Source organism: Rattus norvegicus, chromosome 8, assembly GCF_036323735.1.
Source record: "Rattus norvegicus strain BN/NHsdMcwi chromosome 8, GRCr8, whole genome shotgun sequence".
NCBI lineage: Eukaryota > Metazoa > Chordata > Mammalia > Rodentia > Muridae > Rattus > Rattus norvegicus.
This window is the reverse complement of record NC_086026.1, coordinates 63,315,638-63,336,579: the sequence shown is the minus strand read 5'-3', so window position 1 is coordinate 63,336,579 and position 20,942 is coordinate 63,315,638. Positions and strand designations below refer to the sequence as shown.

Here is a 20,942-nt window from a genome sequence, read left to right as displayed (position 1 = left end):
TCTACTGGATCAGGAAGTAAATTAAAAAAGAGAAGCCATGAATCCAAGAACTAAGGCACAGAGTCAAGAAGAGGTGAAGGAGGAGGGAAACATCAGGCATGAAGGAAAGTGTGCTCAGAACTTAGCAGTAGAGGGATATTCAAGAGAATAGTAGAAGTGGTCAAGTAGTTGATTTATATAACCTACTGAGAAAGAGTTTGTATCTCTCAGTAACTGGGGGAGTGTTTTAGCTCTAGCTTGATACGGAATTAAACAAAAATAGACAAGCTATCTTAACTCCTTGGGAAAACAGATGAGTAAGAAAGGAAATGCAGTCATAGAAATCATAGAGCATCCTGAACAAGCTATGAATGTTATCTATCATAATAACACAGCTGCCAAAGTATGATTAACCAAATACTGACAGAGAACCAAACTAGAAGGTAGACGGAAAAACAAATGGGGAAGACAATGGAATTTCCACCCTCTGTACTAGGAGGTTAAAATGAAATAAAACCAAAAACTAAAAGTATAAGCATATAAATAGTGGAGGCCATTAGTCATGAAAACAGCAGAAACAGCTTGAACTGTTTTGTCTCTAAGGAGCCAGCATCAGAGATGGGTGAGAAGATATTTCATTTTTGTTATAAGTTTTATAGATAGGTTTGATTTTGAAATGATGAACTTGCATTACTTTGAAATAAAAAAACCAACATAGCTTATTAGCCTAGGGAATAGTGTGGCAGCCACAACCCGTACACTGGATAGGGGCACAAAGCAGGGACTTTAGACCTCTGGAGGAGGAAGTAGATTTTAGTATCTCGAGTGTATGCTAGCTCCAGGTTATCATTGGCATTCTTAGCATGAATTCTAATACATTTCAGAATTGAGAGACACTCATTCATCTAACGGTAGTTTTCTATATTTCAAGTCCAGACTGTGACTGTTGTGTCTCAAGATTTCTGGTCTCAAGGAGTTTAGATTGGTAGGAGTAAAAGTTGTTCATCTAGGTGGCTGATTATTAATGATGATTAATGCCTAAAAGGTACCAAGAGTATGCTTAAAGGCAGAGAACTGGAAGAAAAGGTTTTCTCTGGAGTCTGAAGTCCTTCAAGCAGAGCCCTTGAGGTTGAAGAGGAATTGGTCTGAGAAGGCGGTAAGGTGTCCTAAAACAGGCGACAGATTGAGCAGAGTCATAGAGGGGGGCTTTGGTATGAAAGATCATGGTATAGCTGAGACGGGTGTAATGTCAGCCCAAAATAACAAAACATTGGCAAGAATGTGGGAAATTATGAATTCTCATATACTGACAGTGGGGACGTAAATTACTATAGACACTACGGAAAAGTTTATGGGCATTCCTTTAAAAATAAAAAAAGAAAGGAGGTGGAGAAATGGCTTATGGGTTAAGAACATTGACTTCTCTTCCAGAAGACCAGCATTCATTTCTAGTACCCACATGGTAGCTCAAAACTGTCTATAATTCCAGCTCCAAGGAATCCCAACACTGTATACTTTATGCATAGGCATACATCCAGGCAAGACACCCAAACATAAAAAATAGTCTAAAAGCAGATCCACCACCTGATCCAGCTATCTAACTTCTACATATAGATCCAAATGAAATGAAGTCAGCACCCCCAAAATACCTGGATGCTCATGGTTTTTACAACAGTGAGATAAGAGTCAGCATAGGTGCCCATCCTTCAACTGCTTAAAGAAGAAAATGCTCTCTCTCTGTGTCTCTCTGTCTCTCTGTCTCTGTCTCTCTGTCTCTCTCTCACATGTGTATGAATATGTATGTGTTATATGATGTATATGTAGTAATTTCCAGCCATAGAGAACAATAGAACCCCGTCACAAGCAGCAGAAGAGATGGAACTGGAGCACATCATGTGAAGTGAAATAAGCTACAAAAGGCGAGGCCACCTGCCGTGTCTCGCACGTGGATATCGGGTCTCCCTGAATGTAGACTGTTGATTGCTAGAAGCTGTGAGGCAGAGTCTGGATGAAACAAGCTTGAATTTGATCAGCACATGCTGTACATATGTACTAAACCACCACCCTGACTACCATCAAATGCACAATTAATAAAAAAAGAAAGAAAAACAGAAAACTGGCTATAGCAATTGCGCTGTATTTGACAATTTTATTTTTAAAAGGCCATTAGTAGCACTGGTTAGAGCAATTACCATTGAATTTGGATTGAAAGTGAGGAAATACAAGACCACTCCTCTGTGGGTGTCTTCCTGTGCTGGTCCAGCCACTATGTAATTTTTGAGGTTTAAGTTTATTAAATGTTTTCCATGTGTCAAGGATACCCCTCTTGAAACTGCCCGGGAACAAAGGCCAGTGGGAATTCTCTGACTAGGCCTTGTGCAGAGTAATTTGTTCAGGGGAGTGTGCAAGAGGGTACCCGGACTTGGGCAGACCTGTGAGAAGATGCACAGTGTGGTTGTGACGAGTCTGGAGAAAACAGGAATTTGCATTTAGGGAAGATAGGTATGCATCATCTAATGGGGAGCAGGAGGAACTGGAGCTGAAGTTTCTACAGAGCCCTGTGGACAGGCTGGCACAGTGGTAGTCTGTGGCTGAGTCTGCGGGTACTGAGGCTGACACAGGAAGGGGCTTTCGGACAGATCCTGCCAACTTCTTCTTCTTCTTCTTCTTCTTCTTCTTCTGTGGTTGGCATACACAGAGGTCTGCTGGGGAAGTCAAGAGCCTCAGAAAATAAACAGAAGAAGGCCTTCTGTAGAGACGCCAGAGAAGAGACACGGCTCTCAGAGAAGAAGGCTCTGAGATAAATCTCCCGGGGTTTTTTAAGGAGGGGCAACATCCCATTTCTAAAGACAGCAAGAAAAGGGAGAATCTGGACAGCATTGAGTGAAGGATGACTGTGACCCACTCCACAGGTGACACTCATCCTTAGTGTATGTCCATTGGTGGGTTTTGTGGATGACATTTTCAATTTCTGCTTCTAAAGGGGATCTCTATTAAACTGAGAACACCAATCACAAGTCTGCTCCCTTATTTAACCGACTAAAAAACCATGGAGATGAGGAGATTGTCACCCAGGAGAATTCGGGAGACTTGACAGAAGGACAGGAAGCCAGCTCTCCTTTCTTTCCTGACACTGCTCCTGAGTCAGATCAAGTCTCTGTTTTCCCCATGTTTGAGGAGTGACACTCCTGGCATTGTGACCCACAGGACAGTTGATCTGTGTCCTGGAAAGATGACCTGGTAATTCAGCTTGCATTCCTTTCAGTGGTCCAACTTTGTGTTTCTTTAAAGTATGCATATTATATTCTGGACCATTTACTGTCCTAGATACAAATGGAGGGAGGGTTTGGATTAGAGAGGCAGCCTCAAAGGATGGATACTTCTGATGAACTTCCAGGAAGACAGGCCTCTACCAGCACAGAAGTATGAGTGGACGAGCCCTTGTTCAAGTATACAAAGCCCAGGATCACAACCTCGGACCCCACAGTGTCCACTGTGAACTGTGCTCCCCACCCCCTGTGCTGTTAATCCACAAGCCCGATGTTCACTGTGGTGATCCTGAATATTCCAATGTGGCTTGACTCCCGGTTCCAATTTTATTACATCATATTCATGAAGGGTCTCATAAGCAATATGTCACCAGTGTCCCTTTCCTGCTCCATAGTCAGTTTTTGGTGGAAACAAAATTCTTAAAAAAACAAGCAAACAAACAAAAACAAAACAAAACTAGATAGAACATTAAGAAAGACGCATTGCTCTCTGCCAAATGGTCTCCCTTCTGGCTTTTCCTTTGGGTGCCTCAACTTCTCTAGCTCATTTTACAGGTGTGTGTGTGTGTGTGTGTGTGTGTGTGTGTGTGTTTATATGTTGCTGAATTAATCAGATTACAGTGCCTTTCAGGATCTTCAATTCTATAAACCTAAATTCCCACCACCTCAGGCTATACCTTACTTTCTCTGGAGTTGGTTCCAGAAAAATGTCAAATACTAAGTTTACTAACAAAATCCGTAAGCATATTGTGAATTTACTGGTAATACTCATAAGCATGAGAGCGGGTAAGGCTTCTCATGGGAACGCAAATATATTTATGTTTAAAACTGCTGTGATTGTTGTGTATTATGAGATCAACAGACACGCAGAAAGTGCTTGCTGAAAGTGGGTGCGCAATTTTACTTAAAAAGCACAAAACCTTGGAAATAAGGAGCAGAATGAAGATTCTTTTTCCTGGTGTTGTCTATCAGACACCCAACGAGGGGAACATGGAATTGGGGGGTAACCCAGAGCCATCCATGGTCACTCAAAATGGCTCCAGAATAAACTCATGTTCCCTTTAAAACCAGAGCTGTGTTCTGTGTGTCCCTGATTGTGGTGGCGCACACAGGACTTGAGAATCATCCACTTTTCCCTGGAGGAACCAACTGAACGGAAGATGGGTGTCTGCACGGACCCGTTCACTCCAGACCACCCAGTGTCATTTCCTCAAGTGGACTGGTGATGAACTCCTTCCCGGGCTTAGAGAGTTCTTGGTTTGGGTGAAGTTCCATCGGTTTATTCCGAGCTGATTATCAAGGACTCTACTTTAACAAGTACTTTCTTGGTCTGTTGCTAACATATTTGGTTTATGAAATCTGTTTTGTTTGCTTTTAAAACATTTTGGTGTAGGCATTTGGTTTGGTTTGGTTTGATTTGGTTTGATTGCTTGCTTTAAAAGCATTTTTATCTCTAAAAGCATTTTTATCAGTATTTTATTTGCTTTTGGAACTTCGAAGGCATTTTGATGTTTGCGTTGTTTGTCTTGGTTTTCATTGTCTTTCAAAAGTTTTGATGTATTATCCTTTAACCTTGCCTCCCTACATTCCTCCTCAAACGCCTAATTCTGCTTTTTTTTTTTTTTTTTATTGCTTCTCTTCTGACTTTGCTGAGCTTTTAGCCCAGGAGTTTTATGACACCTGATAATAAAGTCTCAAAAGAGAAGAGGCCCCTGTTCCTTCTACCCAAAGGTGTTCCATTATCAGGGGTAGCACCCCATGATATACCACAGACTCATAGGGAAACCCAACTAACATACTACATTCCTGAGTTTGAAGGAACTGTATAGCTTGCCCGGGAAGACACCTATGTCACCATTGTCTTGAGCCCCTCATGTTTGTGTACCCAAGAAGGACATTGGAACAGGAAGCCCGTTTTTTCTGAGGTGTCCACACAAGTGGCGATTCCTCAGTAGGGAATGGAGAAACAAGGGTCTTTTAGATCTTCACAGTCTTTTTCCAAATTATTAGGTATGGTCTAAGCAACAATTGTTGTCTTGTGGAAAACCCTTGTATGCAAATCAGTCCTAAAAGGCCCTTCAGGCTTAAAGCCAAAAATCAGTTTGGTGTGCACTGAGGTCCCTACAGTTTAGGGAACTCCTCAGACTGTTAAAGATAATGAAATGAATCTCTGTCTGTGTCACCTCAACAATATTCATGGAGTTTTGTCCTCAGTCCTACCTTCGGTGTGTTCCCCTCTGTTCATTGACTGGTGGATCCTGCTAAATGTGAGTTCTGTATCCCCTTGCTTCTGCTGTTCTACAAGAAAACCGCTTAACATCTGAGAGACACTGACACCACAGTTAGGTAAATCCTAGACCCATCCATACTCTGCCCTTGGGTCATACATAGTAACCCATGCCTTTTCTGAAGAGCAGCTTCATAAAGCCTGATTTCCACTCAGTTCACTTTTATAAGGAGCCCAAAGAGACCATTGTCATTGTGTCTGCCAAACTATCAGACTGTTAAAAGAATGGGCCCTAAAGATTGGCGTGTTTCTCCAGAACTGCATTCTGGGAACAGGAAAGAGCGCAGTCAGAGGGATGACATGTCTTTCTGAAGAAGATTCTAAACCATTCTAACATTCTAAGTTAGGAAACTTAGTATTTGGTGGAAACAAAATTCTTAAAAAAAACAAACAAACAAAAAACAAACAAACAAAAAAAACAAAAACAAAAACAAAAAGCGAAACAAAACAAAACTAGGTAGAACATTAATTGCTCTCTGCCAAGTGGTCTCCTCCTGGCTTTTCCTTTGCGTGCCTCAACTTCTCCAGCTCATTTTACAGGTGTGTGTGTGTGTGTGTGTGTGTGTGTGTGTGTGTGTGTGTGTAACTGTGGTTGCTGAATTAATCAGATTACAGTGCCTTTCAGGACCTTCAGTTCTATGAGCTTAAATTCCCACCACCTATACCTTACTTGTTACAAGCGGCTTGTTAGACCACCTCACTGGTGAGACTAAAATCCAGGTATCAATGAGTCAATGATGGGTATAAATGTTCCTTGACAAGGAATGCTCGAATGGGCATATCCTCCGACCTCTATTTAAACTTTTTCTTACTTCAGGGCCTTAAGGGTAGACTTGAGAAAGGTTTGCTGGATCATTGTGACTCTTTCTCAATGTGATCACATTGAGTAAATCTTTTTCTCCTGCTACTATTAATTTTTCTCTTTTAATTGGCATTTAGTGGAAAAGTGGCCAGATCTGCTTGGCACAAGTTGTGATCTCCAAATTATCTGCTAGAAATCTGATTGTGGCACAATTAAAATAAAAAACTACTCCCCCTCCTAAGCTAAAGAAGGAGTTTACCTTAAGGCTATAGACAAACTTCACCTTTCAGTCTCCTCTGTTACTAAGCCTTTCTCACATCTTAAAAAAAATAAGATAAACTTTCTGTTTCTTTTTCTAAAATTGGTATATCTGATTTCATGTAATTGTGTCATGTGTCTGTGATAATTGTTTTAGTATATTTTGGATTGTTTTCATATATTGTTTGTATCAAACAGTTTTTATTGAATATTTTTCTATTTACATTTTAAATGTTATCCCCTTTCCTGGTTTCCCATCCACAAACCCCTTATCCCATTCCCCCTCTCCCTTCTTCTCTGAGGGTGTTCCTCAACCCATCCACCCACCCCTTCCTGCCTCCCCACCCTGACATTCCCCTACACTGAGGGATCAAGCCTTGGCAGGGCTTCTCCTCCCACTGGTGCTCAACAAGGCCATCCTCTGCTACATATGCAGCTGGAGCCATGAGTCTGTTCACGTGTACTCTTTAGATGGTGGTTTAGTCCCTGGAAGCTCTGGTTGGTTGGCATTGTTGTTCTTATGGGGTTTCAAACCCTTTCAGCTCCTTCAGTCCTTTCTCTAACTCCTCCAATGGGGACCCCATTCTCAGTTCAATAGTTGGCTGCGACCATCCACCTCTGTGTTTGTCATGCTCTGGCAGAGCCTCTTAGGAGACAGCTCTATCAGGCTCCTGTCGCATGCACTTCTTGGCATTAGCAATAGTGTCTGGGATTGGTGGCTGTATGTGTATGGGCTGGATCCCCAGGTCATCTCTGGATGGTCTTTCCTTCAGTCTCTGCTCCAAACTTTGTCTCTGTGTTTCCTTCTATGAATATTTTTGTTCCCTTTTCTAAGAAGGACTAAAGCATCCACACTTTGGTCATTCTTCTTCTTGAGCTTCATGTGGTCTGTGGATTGAATCTTGGGTAATCCGAGCTTTAGGGCTAATACCCACTTATCAATGAGTGCATACCATGTGTGTTTTTCTGTGATTGGGTTACCTCACTCAGGATGATATTTTCTAGTTCCATCCATTTGCCTATTAATTTCATAAAGTCATTGTTTTTAATAGCTGAGTAATATTCCATTGTGTAGATGTACCACATTTTCTGTATCCATTCCTCTGTTGAAGGACATCTGGGTTCTTTCCAGCTTCTGGCTATTATAAATAAGGCTGCTATGAACATAGTGGAGCATGTGTCCTTGTTATATGTTGGAGCATCTTTTAAGTATATACCCAAGAGAGGTACAGTTGGGTCCTCAGGTAGTACTATGTCCAATTTTCTGAGGAATCTCCAGACTGATTTCCAGAGTGGTTGTACCAGTTTGCATTCCCACCAACAATGGAAGAGTGTTCCTCTTTCTTCACATCCTTGCCAGCATCTGTTGTCACCTGAGTTTTTGATCTTAGCCATTTTGACTGGTGTGAGGTGGAATCTCAGGGTTGTTTTGATTTGCATTTCCCTTATGACTAAAGATGTTGAACATTTCTTTAGGTGCTTCTCAGCCATTCGATAATCCTCAGCTGAGAACTCTTTGGTTAGCTCTGTACCCCATTTTTAATAGGATTATTTGACTCTCTGGAATCTAGCTTCTTGAGTTCTTTGTATATATTGGATATTAGCCCTCTATCAGTTGTAGGATTGGTAAAGATCTTTTCCCAATCTGTTGGTTGCTGTTTTGTCCTATTGACAGTGTCCTTTTTCTTACAGAAGCTTTGCAATTTTATGAGGTCCCATTTGTCGATTCTTGATCTTAGAGCATAAGCCATTGGTGTTCTGTTCAGGAAATTTTTCCCAGTGCCATGTGTTTGAGGCTCTTCCCCACTTTTTCTTCTATTAGTTTGAGTGTATCTGTTTTTATGTGGAGGTCCTTAATCCCCTTGGACTTGAGTTTTGTACAGGGTGATAAGAATGGATCAATTTGCATTCTTCTATATGCTGACCCCCAATTGAACCAGCAATTTGTAAATTCATTTGGAATAACAAAAAACCCAAGATAGGGAAAACTATCCTCAACAATAAAAGAACTTCTGGGGGAATCGCCATCCCTGACCTCAAGCAGTATTACAGAGCAATAGTGATAAACAATGTATGGTATTGGTACAGAGACAGACAGATAGACCAAATGGAATAGAATTGAAGACCCAGATAAACCCACACACTTATGGTTACTGGATCTTTGACAAAGGAGCTAAAACCATCCAGTGGGAAAAATATAGCATTATCAACAAAGTTTCTTTTATTTTTTAAACACTGTGGACACTTCGGTTCTCTTCTTAAATTCATTTTTGTTATGTGCTAAAATTATTTTTGGTATGCCCAACTAAAATGCACATGCATGCAGTTTCAAATTTCAATACTATGATTATGTATTAGGAGCTGATAAATACACACTATTTGTACATTTGAGTACTCTAAATATCTTAAAATTGATTAAAATAATACTTTTGGAATCTTAAATAACATATATATATGGAGTTCCTTCCAAAACAGATCTTTGCTTTGTTTCTATAATGGTATATAGTTTTTAAATTTTTTAAAACTTTTTATAGATTCCTTGTGAGTTTTGCATCATGTACCCCAGTCCTGTTCATCTCTCTATCCCCTCATATCCACCTTTTGCCCTTGCAATCTAGCCCCAAAAATAAAACACCCAGAAATAAACAAATGACAAACAAAATTCAAGCATAAAAATAAATCTCGGGGCTGGGGATTTAGCTCAGTGGTTAGAGCGCTTACCTAGGAAGCGCAAGGCCCTGGGTTCGGTCCCCAGCTCCGAAAAAAAAAAAAAAAAAGAACCAAAAAAAAAAATAAATCTCATGGTGGAAGTTGTAGTGTGTCACAGTGTGTCCCACAGCCTATCCCTCTGTCCACACATCATCACTTGCAAATGTTCATGGCCGTGAGGCATCAGTGTGGCCCCAGATCTCTGGCTTTGTGACACCATCAAGATTGTATCTTCACGGGACTCCTCCAGGTCATCTCATTGCTGCCCTGTGTCAGAGAGAGCCTGCAGCCCTGGATCAGCAGGACTGGCCCCTTCGTGCATTCCAACTATTCGCAGATGACACAGATGTTGGAGGAGGCCATCTTAGAGCCCTGGACCCAGGCCTGGGTGGCATCTGAGCTAGGCAATGTGCGGAATTTCCAGCGTTGCCCCAGGTGGGCCACCCAATGCCACCGTCTGCGGGAGGCACAGTCAGCTCTTTTGCTTTCATGACCTTGGAGCCTGCTTGCCTGCACCCATGCCTCCAGAGCCCGCTCCACTGTGCTGCCCAATCAAGGTGCGGGACCAGCGAGGGGCTGGGCAGGTCTCCAGCTCTTACATCCCAAGGGCTGGCTCACCACTAGGCCAGCTCCACTGCACTGACCAGGCGAGGCGCAGGACCTATTTTCCATTGTGCTACAACCAGTGAAGGGCAGGACCAGCTCTCCAGGTTTTATGACCCTCGGGCCAACTCTCCAGGCTACTGCAGGTGGTGAGGAGGGGGAGGGGGAGAACAACACTCTCCAACCCCACCCGCACCCATGCCACCTCACCCAACAAGTGATGGGGCCGGCTCTCTAGTGCCCTCACCCTTGGGGCTGATTCACTCACTTGTGTCCACTCCACCAGGGCCAGCCTTACTGCGCTGCCCAGACAAGGTATAGGGCCCACTCTCGTAAGTCCAGCAACTGGCTGTTGCTCACCCGTCCTCATGACCCTGGGCCAGTTCTCTCGACTGCTTCAGGTGGTGGTGGGTGGGAGGAGAACATTCTCCCCACATCCACACCACCTCACAGCAGAGGAGTGACAGGGCTAGCTCTCCCACGTTCTTTCCCTTGGGGTTGGCTCACTTGATGGCCTCCACCATCAAGGTCTGGTGTGCTGTCCAGTCGAGATGCAGGGCCCACTCTTCCAAGTGTTGGAGCTGGTGAGGGGCAAGACTAGCTCTCCTGAGCTCATGACAGAAGTGGGGACATCACCTCTGTGCCTGTGCCACCCCACAGCAGATGACTGGTGGAGCAACTCTCCCATGTTCAGGCCACTAGGCTGGCTCACCCATTCCCCTGGCACCAGGGTCAGCTCCTCTGTGCTGCCTGGACCAGGCACAGGGCAGGCTCTCCTGAGTGCTGCCAGCAGTGAGAGATGGGGCCAGCTCTCCAGGGTGCCACATTCAGACTGATAGAGTGAGCAAGGGGTGAGCTAAGCATAGCCCCTGGATATCCCCATGGGATATCAGGGAGTGTCCACATCCTCTAGAGGTTACTATAAGCCACAGATATCAACACTGATCCTGGCCACTGACCCAGACACAGCCTTCATCTGGGGCTGGGACAGGTTGGCCACTCACAAGGGTGACTACCCTCGAGTCTCCAGTTCCAACTTTCTTCATAAAGCTGAAGGTTTTCCACTTCTCTTTCTCTCCCATCTGACCACCGTATACTTGTGCATTGTGGTGGCTCCTGCTGTATGCAGGCTGGGTACAAAGTTGGTGGGTCCCTGGGTGACATTCTCCATCCGTGCTGTACGGCTTGGCAGCACATGGGTGCCTATGGCCCGCCTGTGTGCCGTGTGCAGGAGGGCAGGTCTGTGAGTGGCACTGCGGTTGGCAGCCTCTGTCTTCCTCCTCTTACACTACGCTGCCTGTATTTGATTTGATTTGATTTGATTTGATTTGGTTGATTTCGTTTTCTGAGTCCTAGACATAAGACAGCTTTGGCCACCAAGCCAGGCATCAGGCTAGGATGAACGAAGGATGCTATCCGCTCTGCCGTCCCCTGACTGACAGAAGAACAACACCAAGGTGTCTCTTTGCCCATTGCCAGGGGTAAAAGAATTCTTAACATACAACTTAAATGTAAGGTTTTCATTATTATTGGTCTATATATAAATTAGTAGAGATACATGTTTACTGAAGATCTCTGTGCTTTATCCTTTTTACAAGGAACATCAGAAAAGTTCTAGCACAATTATGATAAAATATTGGCTTATTAAAACATATCTTATGCAATATGTACTGTCTCCATTTGGTTGTTTTCTTTTTACATAATGTATATATTGCCAAATTGGCTTATAAGTAAGTGCTTATGTAAGCTAACTCGGTTCAGCTTCAGTTTGGCTCGCAGTAAACTAAAATTAAAAAAAATAATATAATAATGAGACAAGACAAACATATATTTAATCAATGTGACATATAGGTAAAACAAATAAAGGTGGATGGTCCTCAGCCAATTAGCTTTTAATGGCAAGATGTACACAATCTTACAATTCTGGTCAAGATGTTCCCCTTGACCTTTATCCCAATTCTGGTTCTACAACAATGGTCCCTATTGACTGAGGGTATAAATTAATCTTAAGAGGTGATTAATCCTACTACGGGATATGTTTTTCCTATTAGATAATTGTCCTCCCTTGAGATACTAAAGTCTTTATTACAAAAATTAAGAAATGTAGCTTATGTCTGCACACACACACACACACACACACACACACACACACACACATGCACACACGCATGTTTTAGGAACTTTAAGGATTTTTTTTTCAGGAACTGGTATTTATTATCAAAGTCATATTCGATGTCAACAAGATGTCCAACTACAAAAAAAAAAATTGCGCACATTGCAATCTCAATGCAAACAATCAAATGGAACCCCAATCATTAAAACATTAATTCAAATTACCTCAAAAAGCAACTGAATTTTAAAAACATCTTTATATAGCCAGCCAACAAATTAAAATAGTTAACAAGAAAAAAATACAAATCAGAAGTCTGGTATTGATGTTTAAAAAAGGCAACTGCGTAAGCGTTTCTATCATTCGAACATCAGTCTCTAATCCCCTGAGCTTCTTGCCATTCATCACCCCCGCAGGCTCTCTCAGCCACCCGGGAGACTCAAGCTTGAGCACACCCCACCCCTTGGACACGTGGCCACATTAGTTGAATTAGCCTTTAGCATCTACCATGTAAAAATCAAATGGGAGATTCTCACAAATATCTGGCAGGCCGTCCTGGCTACACCAGGTGCACGTCCTCCAGCTCTGGCCAAAGGAACCCACGAAGCTTCCTCCAAAGGTTCAGGTTCCATTTCAATGGCTCCGTCAAAACCAGCACCGCCAGCACCCATGGCCAGGCGCATTCGCTCAATGCTGGGCCCACGGCAGGGCTCAGATATTCCAGGCTGTTGGCGCCCATTCGTTCCAGGACTGTGTGCTCCAGACTGTTGGCTCCCATGCACTCAAGACCCATGCGCTCCAGGTTGTTGGTGCCCACGCGCTCCAGGCCGGTGGCAGTCAGTGCTCTTAACCGCTGAGCCATCTCTCCAGCCCCAAGCTTTTATAACTTACATCTTTAGCAAGTAACTAATTTAAATTTGTTTAAGAAAACAAGAACTATTTATGTGCTTTACCTGTGTTTATAATTAGTATATAGCTAAGATGTCATACTTTTCATGTTTCAGATATAGCCTCCTGACCTTTCATTTAAGATTACCTCATTAAAATTGTTTTCTAAATTTTGTAATAATAATGTTAAGGTTAAAGTATGCTGTAATCAGTTGTGTGAAAATAAAGATTGTTATAACTAAGCTAAAAATAATGTGAAGACTATAAAATTTCTGAAGGTTAATTCAATACTCTGAGATAAAATTAATGCTTGCTTTTTTACGATAGTCTTTTTTAAGTAACAAATTGTTCCTAGTCTCTTTTTACTAAATGAACATTTAAGAGTTGTTATTAAATATGTTTTCTTAATGAACAAAGCTGTTGATGTGTGTGTGTATGTACAGACATATGCATATGCAGATATATGCAGATATATATACATTTGTAAAATCCATTTGTTAGATTTTGTCTATTAAATAAGCCAATAACACATAGTGTTTGTTATAAAGGACTTTTAACTATGATAACTAGTGTTTAAATTAGTTGTAGAGACTTATTCCAAATATAAAAATCAGATGATTTAATCATCTATAAAAAAGAACATCACTTCAAAGACTCCTTTCTGATTTAAAGACAAGGACTGTGCCCCACACGCTAACCCACCCCTGCAGGCTATAAACTTTGCTCTATCACCTCAGAGCACACTCTGTGCACTTGGGAAATGCTGGCTGCGCTCACCTCCGGCACCGCAGACAGCCGAGGACTAAACAATGCCTCACCATTTCTGTTTCTGAAGTAGTTTTATAATTAGATTTTTAAAAATTGTTCATGGCATCCAATATTCCACCTGGTTTATTTCTAATTGATAAAATGCTAGTCCTGGCTTTAGCGATGCTACAAATGCAAATGTCATGTCCTTTCATCAAAGCTTTTCTCCATGGCTGTTTGCTCACCCTAAACCCCACTATGCTATACGAAACAAATGTTTGAAAGATTCGAGGTTTTTCACTGTCTTTATATTTCGGTATAACTTGGGTAAAACAAAGAGTCTAGCTATTAAGTTAAACTTTAACTCCATTTACTCCAGCTAGAGATACCCAAAGAGTTCGGTTAATTTCTGTTCAATATTATTAGACTAACATCAATGTCTAGTCTAATAATATTCATGATGTTTTATACCTTATGTACTAGTGTTTCTTGATTTTAATTAGTATCTAGTATGTTTTATAATATAATTATCCTGGCTTAAAAATTAATTAAATATTTTTTATTTAAGTAATAAAAGACAATACTACAGTGACCTCTTCAAAAGTTCTCATTTCTAGCCCTTTAGATATAAGTAAGAGTGATTACAAGTAACTGTAACTATAGGGCTATGTAATAGTCAATCTCATTGCAAATATACACATTTTGGGATTTTTTTAGACCTTTGGTTTATCTGTGGACTTCATCCCATTGTGCTAAACTGTGTTCTTGACTGCTTAGACTTAGGTATGGTAATCTGTCAGTGTTATGTCAGATACAGAGGATATGAAAATAATTCATCTCTAAATCCTCATGGTCCAAGGGTTTCTTTCTTAATGGCGTTTACCAGCTATGCTCTCCCCTGAAGGCTGCTGTCCTGCCCACAACTCAGCCTCACCAACTTCGCATTCTAGGGATGAGCTTCCAGCTATGAGACTTATAATATCAAATAAATAAAATGTAGCCCCTGAGTGCATAAAGGGCACTGTCCAACAAGGGGAACTATGAACAAATTCTCCTAAAAAGGAGCTGTGTCTGCATAGAATGGCTGAGTAGAACGTCAGTTCTGTGGAGAGACTGAAATGTTGTAGATCCAAAGACTAGTTAGCTTAGCTTGGGTTCATTTTAACCCTCCAGAACAGCCATTCCTGACCCACCTCTGGGTTATAACTGAATTTGTGATTAATAGATTAAGACCTTTTATAAAAGGTCTACTAGCTTCCATAAATCCAAAAGTTAAGGATGCCATCGGACAGCATCTTGGGCCCATAGGAAAGGTTTCCTCATCTTGCTAGACACCAGTCTGTCTGATGTACCCACCAATGTATTTCAAACTTGTCTTGATTTATGACTTATTTTGCTCCTAAAGGCTATAAAAACTCTTACAACAACCACGGCAGGCATCATAGTTGATGGAAAAGGTTTAGAGGTAATCCTTTTGAAGTTAGGAGTGAGACAGAAATGCCAAATAATTATTTCCCAAGATTGCACTAGGTAGTCCCACCATTGTAAAAACACAAAAACAATAAAACAACAAACAAACAAGGAAACGTGAGGTAGGGGACGACGAATGTGCATAGGTAAATCAGCTACCTTACGATACCGAGGAGATGCCACAGAAAATCGACTAGAGCTGTCAGCAGAGCCCAGCAAGCCTAATAACTGGGAGGAGTGGGGTAGAGGAGTGGGGTGGACTCATGCCTTTGATGTGGAAACTTCATATCCATTATTTTCTTACCATTTGGCCAGATTTTCTCTGTCGTCTGATCATGCTTATAAAACATTTGCACATTTTTTTCTCTTTGATACAACTTACAGTTCACTTCTTGACTCTTCTGTGTGAGTCGGTGCACGTGTGCAGAGGCAGAGAACAACTTCCTAGTTCTCATCCCCCACGTGGCTTCTGGAGGACGAAACTCCGGCCATTAGTGTGCACAGCTCATTGACCCTTCCTTGCAGTTACTAAATGGCTGTTGATGACTGGGTTCTTCTGTACTCATCACCTCTGTAATTAGCTCTAATAGATTCTATGCATTTGAGCAAGTGATTTGAAAGTTCATACTGGAGAGGAAAAGAATGGCCAAGAGAGTTTCTAAGCAGAATAAAATAGAATAATTACCCACGGTATTAGCGATTGAGATGTGGTGTTGTTATTGAAATGGACGAACAGACTAAAGGGTAAATTAAAAAAAATTCAGAAGTATATCCATTAAATGTGGAAGTTTGATATGGAAACAAAAAAGAGGCCTGAGAGGTCAGTAACAGAAAGGATGTGCTATTTAGCCAATAAATAAATAAATAAATAAATAAATAAATAAATAAATAGTGTAGAGGAAAGTTATCCAAACCTCATATAATATGCACATATATTTTCCAGATGGGTTGAAGACCTAAATGTGAAAAGCAACGTTCTCAAAAATATGAGACTTTTGTTACACCATGGGAGGGAAGAATTTTTTAAATTCAGATTTAAAAAGCTCAAGGAAATTACTGGCCAATGTATGTTAAAGTTTAAACCTTCTGTATACCGCAATGAGAGAATGGTAAAGCTGTCCGCTGAGAGCAATGCGTGTTGAAACAAAACACCATTGTTTTTTACCATTCAGATGGACAAGAAAATTAAATGTGGGCTATTGATGAGGAAGCTTAACCCCAGGAACTCACTACTGCTGGGAGTGAAAATTGGTGCAGTTTCCTTGGAGACCAGTTGGCAGCACTTCCACTGGGACTTGGCGGGCATGTTCTAGATGTCGAATCTGGCAGGCTGCTGTGTGTCCACAGGAAACGTGATGAATTTCAATGTCCGGCACTAGGAATGATGTAGATATGTTCATACTAGGCAAATCTTGAAAGCATGGTGTTGAATGAAATGCTTCTGACAGGTTTATGTGACACCTTTTGTGAAAAGTTTAAAATCACTCATCTATAAAAACCAGAGATCAGATAAACACATCAGCATCTGAAGTCAATTAGATTAGAGAAGAGAGAAGCAGGAGGGAAGTTGAACAACGAGAATGTCACCTCCCTCTGTCTTGGAGGGCAAAAAATTAAGAACTGCTCCCGAGCTGGTTACGCTTGCCTTACAACCTGATGACCGGAGTACAGTCCCCAGAACTCATGAAACAGAGTGACAGAGGACAAACTACACAGAGTTGTCCTCTGACTTCCATATGTAGGCTTTGGCACATGTACATACCCACACCTACACATCAAATGCACAATAACAATACATTTAAAAAAATTTAAAAAAATTTTTTTCTGGGTATTGGCCATATAGGTGTGATATTTTCTTCTACTTTATCTAATGCTTGAAATGCTTTATTGGTTTTTTTGTAGTGTGTGTGCGCTTGTGAGTGTGAGTGTGTGTGCACGCATGTGAGTGTGAGTGTGTACATATCTGCATGCCTGTAGGAGAGTATACATGTGCCCAGGGAGGCCAGGAAAGGGTGTCTGTCTAGCCCATTGGAACTGGAGTTACAGGCATTTCTGAGCACCCGAGTGGGGATCTGAACTCTGGCCCACATGATAGAGCAGTAAGTGCTCTTAGCCAGGGAGCCATCTCTCCAGCACTTTTGTAAAAAGGAAATTCTTCTGAGGGAGAGGAAAACAATCTTCATTTTAAAATTGGCAGTAATTAAAGAAAACATTTAAACTAATCGGTTTGTCATTCAAGTTTAGTATGTATTGAAATAGTGTATACTTAGTTTGGGGCAAAGCACAGGATGATGGGGTGGACTGCAGAATCTAATGCTGTTACTTCCTGCATGGTGGATTTAGAGAAGTAATCTCTCTCTCTCTCTCTCTCTCTCTCTCTCTCTCTCTCTCTCTCTCTCTCTCTCCCTGTCTCTCTCTCTCTGCAGCAGTATGAGCAGTTATATGTATCAAGTACTTCAATGATCAAGACTACCCCTTAAGGAAACTTTTGTTATTTTTACCTGATGAGAACCTACATTTAAAGGGATACCAGTTACTAGAGGCAAGGATGGGGATTGACTAGGCTTTGTTTAAAGTATTTAAATAGATGTCGACTTTCCTGATGGCTGCTCTTCTGTGGTATGAAAGTCTCTCTCAGATCATCAGAATTAACCTGTCAAGTTGGAGGTGACTCACTCTCTAGTAATTTCACAAATTTCTGCTTCAGATAGTTCTGGTAAAGAAAAGTGATCAAATACTGATTTACTTTTCACTGTTAGCTATAAAATTAATAAGGAAAAAATCTACATAACTTTAAAATGGACATAATTCTGCTTCAAAACAAAAACTGTACCCATTATCTATTCTCATCTTCTGGTAAGTGTGGCATTATTCAATCATAATGCTGTCCTTATTATTTTTTTTTTTTTGGTGTTAAATGACAAGTATTAACTTTCCTAGCTTGATGGGGATTTAAATTGAAGTCCCTTTTATGTTTCACTTAAGTAAAAAGTACGAATCATTAAGGAGCGTTTTAAGTTATTGTTCTATTTCTGTGAAGAGACACTATGACAGAAGCAACCTACAAAAGCCTTTTAACTGGAGACTTGCTTACAGTTTCAGAGGTGAGTCTGTGACAGGTAACATGCTGATACAGCACTCCTTGCTCTGTGAACGTAGCCTCATAATTTAGTCTTTTCTTACGTTGCCCTTCACGCCACCCTGAGTCACTCAGATCTGCCTTTCCTCCCTTGCATAGTCAAAAAAAACACCCATTCCCTTGGTGGGTGATTAGGGGGGTTAGGTGTTAATCCAAGATGGATCCAGCACGGCTCCAGAGGAAATAAGACAATCTTGTTTAGCAGGACAAACATCTGCATTTCGAAGAAGGAGCCAGCTTATCTTTCAGGATGGTTGACTGTTTCAGGCAGTCCATGTTCTCATTCTTGTTAGAGAACAACAGGAACGTTTGGGAAATATAGGGAGTTCAGGGTCAGATACGTGAGATGTGGGGTGCTCTGTTACTTACTTAACTTTATCTCCACCTTCATGCCAATACCCACAAGCACCCGGGACTAAGGGCTGAGAAAGGGGGTGGGGTAGGAGGACATGAAAGCATCACCAGCTGAGACCAGAAAAGCCAGTGTAGGGAGAATACAAGACACAGCGTCACTTTTAACTTCTCTCTCCCTCCAAAGCAACTGATGTGGCTGCTTCTCTCTCTCTCTCTCTCTCTCTCTCTCTCTCTCTCTCTCTCTCTCTCTCTCTCTCTCTCTCTCTCTCCCCCCCCCCCCCCAAAGGACAAGACCAAAACCAAAATCTATGTGACTCTACCCAGTTACCACGGTTTGCCACTGCCTTTTGGAAATACCTCAAAGCAAGTGACAATGCTGAAATACGATCTGTATTTTGTATATAATTTTATTAAGTTTTGAAACTTTTATGGGCAACTTTCATTGTGAAGATATGCTAGTATCTTAGTATCTATGTAGTTCAGTCTTACCTCAAGCTCACATCGATCCTACTGTCTCAGCCTCCCAGCGCTAAAGTTACTGGTGTGTGCCGTCACGCCTGGCTTTACGGCTAATCTCATCAGATCGCGCTAGATCGTTGCTTTTACCTTAAAAATATGTCTGTGGAAGAGATCTTGCCAAGAGGAGGACAGTCACTGACTCTGCCATCTCCTCTCTGTTCATATGTGCTTGACGCAGAGAACGTAGTCTCCAGTCTTTGGTTTTGTGTCTCGCCAACCGGCGCTCTTTGAAGTCACGGTGGAAGGAAGTTAGAATTGTTTGTGAGCCTGTCCTGCTCAGAATGCCTTGAAGTTCTCTCTGTTCCTTGGACTGAGTCATAAGCGACTGGGAGCCACAACCACGAGGTCTCAGCTCCTTGGCCTGAGCTTTTCTTTCTCTGTGGCCTTGACGTTGCCACTTTCCTTGTACACGTGATTCCTGGCCTGGACAGATGGCCTCATAAACAACATCCATTGCTTCCGTCTGGGCACCAGCCCACTTGTAACGTCTACGTAACATGTTGCAGATAATCCTCTTTCCTGCTGCCATTTTGAACTGCCGATAGAAACGAAGCGGTGCTGTTTGCTTGCTGTTGTGAACCATTCTCTGCTGCAAAGTTGGAATGTGTCTCTCTGTCCTTAATGATGCAAGGTTTCCATGCTCCTTTTGGGGAGGTGACAAAGGTAGAGAGGCAGAGTCCTGTGAGGAGGAAGGCGGAAGAGTTGTGCTCTGGCCCTTGCACCTCCACATCCTGGCAATGCTTGGGTGCACTCTCCCAGGCTCGGTGACAGCTCGTGTCTGATGCCTTTTATGGCCATCGGTTACTTGTCTCTACCGAAGGTTATTACCTTATTCCCACTGGGCTCCCCTGCCTCTTCCCTGCCCACTCACCAAGCCTGGTAAGACGTCCCTGCTGCTCGTCACTGTAAGCATGACATTTCGCCATCTGGCAGAGCTTTGTGTTTTCTGGAAATAAGGAAGCATAACTTGTGTGCTGGCTGAACACTCATTTTTAAAGCAGCCACTCAGTGCGGTCCCAGGCCTTTTCCATGCACTGAGGTATGCACTTAGAGCAATTCTGGTTCTCTCTCTCTCTCTCTCTCTCTCTCTCTCTCTCTCTCTCTCTCTCTCTCTCTCTCTCTCTCTCTCTCTCCCTTCCTCTCAAGACTACTTGATTCCCACTGTCAGACTACAGTCAGAAATTCTGAGGTGTCATAAATTACTCCTTACCCTTCATGCCTAGATAGTGAGAACTTTTGTTCAGAAATAAAGAAATATCCCCAACAAAAATCACTTTCTGAGGTTTGTATATAGGAATAAAAACTAAAGTTTCAACATCTAGTCTGGATATTTTGGTGTTTCCCACTAGTCACAGTGAAGGTTATTTTTCAAATCACCTTACCCTTGTCCTTGGTTCCTGTGATGGTTTGTATGTGCTTGGCCCAGGGAGTGACACTATTTGGAGGTGTGGACTTGTTGGAATAGGTGTGTCACTATGGGTATGGGCTTTAATATCCTTGTCATAGCTGCCTGGAAGTCAGTATTCTATTTGCCTTCAGATGAAGATATAGAACTCTCAGCTCCTCCTGCTCCATGCCTGTCCAGACAATGCCATGGTCCCACCTTGATGATAATGGACTAAACCTCTGAACCTGTAAGCCAGCCCCAATTAAATGCTGTTCTTTATAAGCATTGCCTTGGTCATAGTTCACAGCAGTAAAGCCTTAACTAAGACAGTTTCCAGACTTAAGTCACATTCTTCCTTCAAGCCTACAGTTTTTTCCTGGTATGTTATCAACATGGTTCCTCTGCTAATACAGAAAAGTAT

The 20,942-nt window shown here is 42.0% G+C and overlaps 1 protein-coding gene, 1 long non-coding RNA gene and 1 other non-coding gene across 4 annotated transcripts in view; 1 reads left to right on the top strand and 2 right to left on the bottom strand.

The window, feature by feature from the left end:
• Positions 1-20,942, top strand: part of Tnfaip8l3 (TNF alpha induced protein 8 like 3) — a 42,005-nt gene that overhangs the window by 15,108 nt on the left and 5,955 nt on the right. The window contains exon 1 of one of the 2 annotated variants that reach the window (XM_039082372.2): positions 19,864-20,013. The exons of the other annotated variant lie outside the window; for it this stretch is intronic. The gene's annotated coding sequence lies outside the window, so the exon portion shown is untranslated. Of the gene's footprint in view, positions 1-19,863; positions 20,014-20,942 lie in introns of those variants that run through there. 2 annotated transcript variants of the gene reach the window in all.
• LOC120094479 (small nucleolar RNA SNORA48) lies at positions 11,251-11,391 on the bottom strand. The gene has a single exon (XR_005488788.1). It is a non-coding gene; the product is annotated as a small nucleolar RNA SNORA48 (small nucleolar RNA).
• LOC134480168 (uncharacterized) lies at positions 16,255-19,863 on the bottom strand. The gene is made up of 2 exons (XR_010054389.1): positions 19,105-19,863; positions 16,255-16,497 (listed from the first exon to the last, which is right to left on the bottom strand). It is a non-coding gene; the product is annotated as an uncharacterized LOC134480168 (long non-coding RNA).